This window comes from Gossypium hirsutum, chromosome A12 (genome assembly GCF_007990345.1).
Source record: "Gossypium hirsutum isolate 1008001.06 chromosome A12, Gossypium_hirsutum_v2.1, whole genome shotgun sequence".
Classification (NCBI taxonomy): Eukaryota; Viridiplantae; Streptophyta; class Magnoliopsida; order Malvales; family Malvaceae; genus Gossypium; species Gossypium hirsutum.
In genome coordinates this window covers 80,375,825-80,383,961 of record NC_053435.1, presented here as the reverse complement: position 1 = coordinate 80,383,961, position 8,137 = coordinate 80,375,825, and positions in this window count along the sequence as shown.

Sequence of the window (8,137 nt, the reverse complement as noted above, 5' to 3'; positions counted from 1 at the left end):
ATAAAGTTAAAAAATATTTGTCAAGTCCTCCAGTGTTATCACCCCCAAGTTCAGACAGGCCATTGATATTGTATTTAACCGTGTTCAGTAAATCCATGGGATGTGTGCTTGGTCAACATGACGAATCAGGAAGAAAGGAAAGGACGATATATTACCTCAGTAAGAAATTCACTGAGTGTGAATTGAGATATTCGCTAATTGAAAAATTGTGTTGTGCTTTGGTTTGGACAACTCGGAGGTTGAGGTAGTACATGTTATACCATACGACTGAGTTAATTTCAAAGCTGGATCCTCTAAAGTATATGATGGAGTCAAATGCCTTGAATGGAAGAATGGCTAGATGGCAAATTTTGCTTTCTGAATTTGACATAATCTACGTGAGTCAAAAGGCTGTGAAAAGGAGCGCAATAGCAGATTTTCTGGCCAGCCGAGCTTTAGAAGATTATGAACCCTTGAATTTTGACTTCCCCAATGAGGAGATAGTGTATGTGGCAGCTGCTGAAGAAGACATTACAAAAAGCTACTCTTGGAAATTGAATTTTGACGGAGCCTCAAATGTTGTGGGCAATGGAGTTGGAGCAGTTCTGGTATCCCCAGGTGGAGATCATTATCCATTCACATGTAAATTGGATTTTGATTGTACGAATAATATGACAGAATACGAAGCATGTATCATGGGGCTTAGAGCAACTATAGAGCGCAAGATCAAGGCATTGGAAGTATATGGAGATTCTGCGCTGGTAATTTACCAACTTCGAGGTGAATGGGAGACAAGAGATGCCAAATTAATCAATTACAGAAGGCTGGTGTTGGGGTTAGTTGAAGAGTTTGATGATATTACTTTCAATTATCTCCCGCGCAATGAAAACCAGATGGCAGATGCTTTGGCTACTTTGGCATCCATGATCAAAGTAAGCAGACGAGAGGATATGAAGCCTATTCAGATGAGTATTTGTGAGGCCCCGTCTTATTGTTATAATATAAAGGAAGAAGAAAGAAATGATCATCCTTGGTATCAGGATATATTGCGATATGTGAGAAATCGTGAATATCCATATCAAGCCACGGAGAATGAAAAAAGAACATTGAGAAGGCTCGCCTGTGATTATGTTTTAGATGGGGGGATCCTATACAAAAGAAGGAAGGATCAGGTACTTTTGAGATGTGTGGATGCCGTGGAGTCCAAGAAAATCTTGGAAGAAGTGCACGAAGGTGTTTGTGGAACACACGCTAATGGGTTCACGATGGCCAGACAAATTATGAGGTTTGGATATTATTGGTCAACCATGGAAGGAGACTGCATCAATTATGCCAAGAAATTTCACAAATGTCAAATTTATGGTGATAAAATTCATGTACCTCCCTCGCTTTTGCATGTTATGACTTCTCCATGGCCGTTTTCCATGTGGGGCTTCAAATGGGCATCGTTTCATTTTTGTGGTCATTGATTATTTTACCAAATGGGTGGAAGCTGCTTCGTACGCCAATGTAACTAAATCGGCAGTCAGCAGATTCTTAAAGAAGGAAATTATATGTCGATATGGAATGCCTGAGAGGATCATATCTGATAATGCGTTAAATTTGAACAATAGCACAATAGTAGAGGTCTGCAGTCAGTTCAAGATCAGACATCATAATTTGTCACCATATCACCCAAAGATGAATGGGGCAGTGGAAGCAGCCAATAAAAATATCAAGAAGATTGTAGGGAAAATGACCGAAACTTACAGAGATTGGCATGATAAGTTACCATTTGCTCTTCATGCTTATCGAGCGTCTGTCAGAACTTCTACTGGGGCAATGCCTTTCTTGTTAGTCTATGGAATGGAAGTTGTTTTACCCATTGAGGTGGAGATACCTTCTCTTCGAGTTTTGTCAGAATTGAAATTAGATGAAGCAGAATGGATACAGTCTCGATATGATCAGTTGAATTTGATTAAGGAAAAGAGGCTGAAGGCTATTCAGTATGGTCAAATGTATCAAAAGAGAATGATGCGGGCTTACGACAAAAAGATTCGCCCAAGAGAATTTTATGAAGGAGATTTGGTTCTGAAAAAGATTCTTCCTATACAAAATGATTTCAGAGGGAAATGGATGCCAAATTGGGATGGGCCTTATGTGGTGAAGAAAGCTTTCTCCGAAGGAGCATTAATCCTAGATGAAATGGATGGAAACAACTTGTCTAATCCAGTAAACTCGGATTCAGTCAAAGAGTATTACACTTAACAAGGAAGGAAGCCAATGTGAAAACCCGCAAAGGGCGTTTTGAGACTTTCTAAAAAAAAAGGGCCAAAGTGAAAACTCGCAAAGGGCGCTTTGAGACTAAATAAAAATGAAAAGGGCCAAAGTGAAAACCCACAAAGGGCACTTTGAGACTTAATAAAAAAGAGAGAGAGAGAGAAAGAAAAAAGAGAAAAAGGAGAGGCCAATGTGAAAACCCGCAAAGGGCGCATTGAGACCAAAGGGGGATTTGAGTTGAAAACCCGAAAAAGGCGGCTCAAATGTGGATCCAAAGTGGGAAGGCGGTGATCTTGCTATACTTGAATTAACACGGAAAGGGGCATGTTGCATCTTGAGGCATTGACAAAGTACTTCTGATCTCCCAAACACATGTCAAGTTTGAATTGGTTTTCAAGAAGTTTGTGCAAAGAAGCTCAGTTTACGATATCAAGGGTACCTGGTCTTTATTTTATTTCCAACAAATTGGGTTTCTTTGAATTATTCTTTCTTTTTCAAGATATACAGTCCAAAATTAATGGTCGTTGATGTTCTTTTGATGAATTATTTACTTTGAGCTCAAGTTCAATTCCATTTTTATCCATTATTACAATTTGATTGCAAGCATGTTGCATTGACATAATGATGAATGAACTAGTAATGTTTTCACAATAGAAGTTTTGCATATTACTCTAGGAGTTTCTAGATAATGCAAGAATCTAAAGTGGAATAATTGTTTAGAATACGCCCAAGTTCAAAAATATATTTGAATAAATCACCTTTTTGAGATCTCTGTCCAATTGATGATTGAACAAAAGGGCAAGATATGGCGCTGGTGATACAATTGTGAAGAAATGATCAATACAAAAAAAGGAATTATTCTCAAGAAAAGGGAAATGATATTTTATATACATGCAAATATCAAAATGAACATTTGGCTAGAACACCTGAGGAGTGAGGTAACAAATTGAACAGAGGAAAATTCAACCATGAGTTGCAATGTTTTTGTCTCAAAAAGAGTAGTGGAAGGGACGTTGGAATTACAGTGGGGCAAGCTGGCCAGGTAGGATACGATTGTTTCTTTGGGATACTCTGTCAAGATGATGGTTGAGCAAATATGTCAGTAACAGCATATTAATGAACAACGAGTGATGATACCCTAAATTGTTAAAATGGAATCATCCTCATTTCTGCATATATCATTCATAACATATTTAGTTAGGAGCATTGGATTTATTTCAATCATAGCATCCTAATTATTTGGCATAAACATGTGCATATAAAATGGAGTCTACCAGACAGGTTCCCCAGAGGACAGTGTAGCGACATTGGTGAAAATTGGAGATCTTATCTCCCTGAAGTTGTAGTAGAGCAGATCAAAAATATTTAATCTTATCTCCATGTATCGGCAATGGAGTAGATTTTACCACCAGCCTTATCTCTCTGAGGTAGCAAGAGAGCAGGTTGAAGAGCGAGTCTTATCTTTCTGAGGTAACAAGAAAGCAGACTGAAGATTAAAGATCTTATCTCCCTGAAGTTGCAGCGGAGCAGATCTTCGCAAATGGCTAATCTTATCTCCATGTATCGGTAATGGGGCAGATTTAAGCCACCATCCTTATCTCTCTGAGGTAACAAGCGAGCAGGTTGTAGAATGAGTCTTATCTTTCTGAGGTAGCAAGAAAGTGGACTGAGGATTGAAGATTTTATCTCCCTGAAGTTGCAGCAGAGTAGATCGAAGATGGCGAATCTTCTCTCTATGTATCAGCAATGGAGCAGATTTTACCACCAGCCTTATCTCTCTGAGATAGCAAGAGAGCAGGTTAAAGAATGAGTCTTATCTTTCTGAGGAAATAAGGAAGCAAACTGAAGATTGAAGATCTTATCTTCCTGAAGTTGCAGTGGAGGAGATCGAAGATAGCGAATCTTATCTCCATACACTCGACAATGGAGTAGATTTAAGCCACCGGCCTTATCTCTCTGAGGTAGCAAGAGAGCAGGTTGAAGAATGAATCTTATCTTTCTAAGGTAGCAAGAAAGCAGACTGAAGATTGAAAATCTTATCGCCCTGAAGTTGCAGCGGAGCAGATCGAAGATAATGAATCTTATCTCCATGTATTGGCAATGAAGCAGATTTTACCACCAGCCTTATCTTTTTGAGATAGCAAGAGAGTAGTTGCAGCGGAGCAGATCGAAGAGGCTTGAAGAAAAGGAGCGCCAAGAAGCCAAAATTTAGCATGACCGAGCAAAATTGGTCCTTTTGAAGTCTTTGCTCTATTCCCGTTGCACGATAATGAGCAAAGAGGGGCAGCTGTAATATGCCTAATTTGTCCGGGCCCATGAAAACCCAAAAAACAGAAAAAAAAACCCAAACGCAAAAATAATAATAAACCAAACAGAAATAAAATAATAAATTAAAATGTTTATGGATCTAAAGTCCATTTACAATTCATTTAGCCCAAAAATAATAGCATAAACAAACACCCAAAATCCATTAACCCAATTACATAAAATTTGACCCAATTAAATAAACCCTAAAACCCAATTCCAATAGCCCAAACCCGAGGCCCAATACACCCAAAAAGAAGCACAGCAGTCGATAGCACCAAAAGCTTCTGAAATGCCAGAGAGTTGGGCTCCCAGGAGAAGCTCCTCGCACGGCCTCCTTCGCGCGTCTCCTTGCTCCTCCGTACGGCTGAATCTGCAAAAGAATACACCAAAAGAGCCACTAACAGAATACAGCAAATAAATGTAATTTTTATTTTTATTTATTCTAAGAAAATCTGGCTATAAAAGGCTGTTGATTTTATCTCTGTAAACACTTACGCACACCAGATATTAAAAAACAAGCCAAAAGTTTGAAAGGTGATTTCCAATTTTTTTATTTCTTTTGATTGGTTTGCAATTTTAGCACGAACACATGAAGAGGGACCCGAATCGACGCCAATGAAAGCCCAAACATCTCAGAGATGCATAGATGTGGGCGAGGGTCGAGCGGTGTTAAAGATTTGTTTAAATCTTCAAAACTTATTTCATTTTTTTGAAAGAATAGCATAAGATTCACATTTTAAAAAAAAAAAGAGAAAAAAAGGGAGCGAGGTTACCAGATCTCCAAGGTCGTGGCCTCCGTTGGCAAGATCCGGCCATTATCCGCGCCATTGGCCATCAAATTGATGGAGGTTAGTGGCTGCATGATGAAATAAGCCCTCACAGAGCAGGGGTTCTGTCTTTCATCTGCGTTTTGAAAAGAAAATAAATGGGAATAAGGATTTTAGCATCAAAATAAAAAACGATGCCGTTAAAGGAGGGGGTCCGCACGTCAACCCGCTTGGAGACCCGGATCCGCGTCTTTTCACTTTAAATGGTCAATTTGCACGATTGGTCCCTTCCTTTCGCATTAGAGCGCGATCAGGCCTACTTCAAATTTCTTTGTTTTTTAAATTTTGCCCCCAGAATTTCAACTGGATCCGCGCTTAAGCGTTGCATTTTGTTATTTGGATCATTTACATTTTCAATCCTAGTACATTCACACGCATTGCATTTTGACCCTTATTTTTGTTTTAATGATCTATTTTATTTATTAATTATCCCTTCTGATTTGATTTTATCTCAATTAAGTTTTATTTCAACTTGTATATTTCATTATTTTTTTTTTAAATTCACTTTAACATTCATCTTTTAAAAATTTTTATGTATATTTTGAATTACCTTGATAAGTTTACTTTGTTTTTTTTTTGTTTTTTTTCAAAATTATTTTTTAAATTCCTTTTTATATCATATCATTTTAACATTCTGCATAATATTTTATGTGTTCTTATACATTATTATATATGTATAAAATTCATGGTGAAGTTGATTTTATTCTACATATATTATTAATATTATGTTATTTTATACATATAATTTCTTTTAAATTTATTCACATATTTTATTATATATCTTTATTATTTAAAGGAAAAATCCTACATATTTTATGTATTATTTAAATTATTATATATATACATGTATATTGGTACATATGTTTGATTTATATACATCATTAAATCCATGTTATTTTATTCATATAATTTCTTTTAAATTTATTTGTATACATCATTATGTTTTTAAAATCTATTACATATACAATCTATGATAACATTAATTTAATTTTATATATATTATTAATCTCATGCTAATTTTTACAAATAATTATTCCTAATATATATGCATGTTTTGTGAATCTATTGTGTGTATTATATCCTATCATATATTTTTATTATTCTTTCATAGTTTATATATTATTTAAGTTGTCATGTACATTGTCAATTTTTAAATGAATTTATGTTTAAAATATTTTGCATATAATTTGATTCAAACTTTTATTCTATAATATTTATTTCAATAAATATATACCATTAGTTTTTATGCAAATTTGCCAACTTATATTATATATATATATTATGCGTTTATTAATTCATCATTACTTTGAAAATGTCTTATGCCACTTCAAATTTCCATTTTATTTTGTAAATGTTTTGTGAATTGTTTTATATTGTGCCATATTTATTGTTGATGTATATCATTTAGTCATTGTCTTATCCATTGTATCAATTATTCTCCATCCATGATTAAGAATTTGGTTGCATTTTACTTAGAATAGTTGTACATAATTGTTGGATTTATTAATTGTGGTTTATTGTACTATATTATTTCATGTTCATTAATCCTTTTCTATGCAAATGTTTCGATACAATGCATTAAGTATTCCATCTATTTTAAAACAAATAAACGTGTTTTGATCAAATTTCTAATTTTCCTTATTATTCAAAAATTCTGAAATAAGGCAGTATCCAATATTTGGGAATTCGGGAAATCGTGCCTTACCGTGCTGGGTATGATTTTTCGGTGAACTAAATATTTGGATATCCTTTTATAATTTTAGTGTACAAGTTTTTGAAAGTCAAAAATCAATCGTATTTTTGAAGGTATAAAGGATCGTATCCAATCGTGCTGGGTATGATACTACATATCTTTGAAACAAGAGAATTTTGACAGTTAACTTGAGCTATTCACACATTGTAAAGAGTCATGCTTTGAAAGATCTTTTTTCTTAAAATCTTTGATATAAGGATAGCATCGAATCAAATTGGTACCAATTTTTTTGGGCGTAATGAGGGTGCTCACCCTTCCTCATGCATAACCAACTCTCGAACCCATTTGTTTTTAAAATTTTTACGTGAACCAAAATTGTTTTAAGTGGAACAAAACATTTTAATAGGTTACCCAATCACACCTAAGCAAAGAGATTGGTGGCGACTCCACATTCGATTTTAAAAGTCAATCTGTTTTTTTCTTTCAAATAAAAAATGGTTTCGACAGCAGGTATCCCAAATCGCTCACTGTAGGCTAGCTGAGGGCCGTAACTACTCGCTATCAAGGCCCTTCAAGGCAAGAATCCAACTCGAGGCCAAATACAGAAAGCCTCCAATTCACACCCATCCCGATAACATATAGAGAGTTGTATCAGAATCTGTTTGACGCACATGTGGTATCCCCGTTCTACTTAGAACCCATGCAACTTCTGTTCTCAAAATGGTATAATGCGAAAACTTAATGTGAGTACCATGCAGGAATAAGAGGACACTCAATTGAAAACTGCACCACATTTAAAAAGTTAATTGAAAGATTCATCAAGATAGGCATCGTGAAATTTGACGATCCATCGGTACTTAATGTGGCAGGAAATCTGTTACCCAGTCATTCAGACCTAAGGGTAAACGCGATAATTGAGAGTGGAGGAAAGAGAACCAAAACCAATGTTGTAGAAGTAAAAGCCCTTACTGAAATTGATTTTGAAACAAATAATAGACATGGGATTAATCATTTAGGATTCGAATAAGATACCCAAAGGGATAATGAGCTACTGTGAGTTCCACGCGGAAAA